Below are 1,129 nucleotides of genomic sequence, written 5' to 3' on the forward strand. Positions count from 1 at the left end.
ATATATATATATATATATATATATATTAAATAACAATAATGATGATGATGATGATGATGATGATGATGATGATGATGATGAGATTGAACTTAGAATCACGTGGTTGGGAAGCAAACCAATTACCAATATTTCCGTGCCTGTATAGGCCTTGTTTATGTCTGTCGTATGAAACGGTATACGTTATATGTTGTCCCATATTTCTCTATTCGTATCTAGCAACAGCGTTTAAGTCTCAATATAAACTAAATTTATAGTCGGTGAGCTGGCAGAAACGTTTGCACGCCGTATGAAATACTTAGCGGTATTTCGTCTGTCTTTACGATCTGAGTTCAAATTCCGCCGAGGTCAACTTTGCCTTACATTCTTTCGGGGTCTTTAAATTAAGTACCAGTTGCGTACTGGGGTTGATCTAATCGACTGGCTCATTCCCCAAAAATTTCGAGCCTTGTACCTAGAGTAGAAAAGACTATAAACTAAATTTATGTTTCATGGTAATTTTGCTGACGTAATTACTTTCAAAATCTTCATTAAGTCTCTCTGCGTTGTTTTTGACGACCATTAACCTATCTGTCAGGATTTCAGCTAAGCTTCTTCATCAATATTTTTGTAATGGAAACCATAGTCGTAATACAAGAAAAGGCGTATACATATTTTATAATGAAGGCACCCAATATGTCATGAATTATCCTTCGAAAGTTCTTGTTGCTCTAAACAATATAAGTTCCCTTCTGTTGGTCACAAAGTATTCTGTTTTCATGAATAGCTATGTACAACGGCAAAAATGTGGGCCCCAGCGAAGAACCTGACTACTCCATCTTATTGAGTGTACAGAATACTTTGTGACCAACAGAAGGGAACTTTCATTGTTCAGAGCAGCTTGAACTTTCGAAGGATGATTCTTGACATATTGGGTGCCTTCGTTATAAAATATGCATACGCCTTGTCTTGTATTAGAAGTATGGTTTCCATTAAAAAATATTGGTAAAGAAGCTTAGCTGAAATATTGACAATTTCGTGATAAAGAAATTCTACAAACTCATCTATGATAGTACTCACTCTCTTTCTCTCTCTCTCTCACTTTCTCACTCTCTCTCTCTCTCTCTCTCTCTCTCTCTCTCTCTCTCTCTCT

Source organism: Octopus bimaculoides, chromosome 15 (assembly GCF_001194135.2).
Source record: "Octopus bimaculoides isolate UCB-OBI-ISO-001 chromosome 15, ASM119413v2, whole genome shotgun sequence".
Lineage (NCBI taxonomy): Eukaryota > Metazoa > Mollusca > Cephalopoda > Octopoda > Octopodidae > Octopus > Octopus bimaculoides.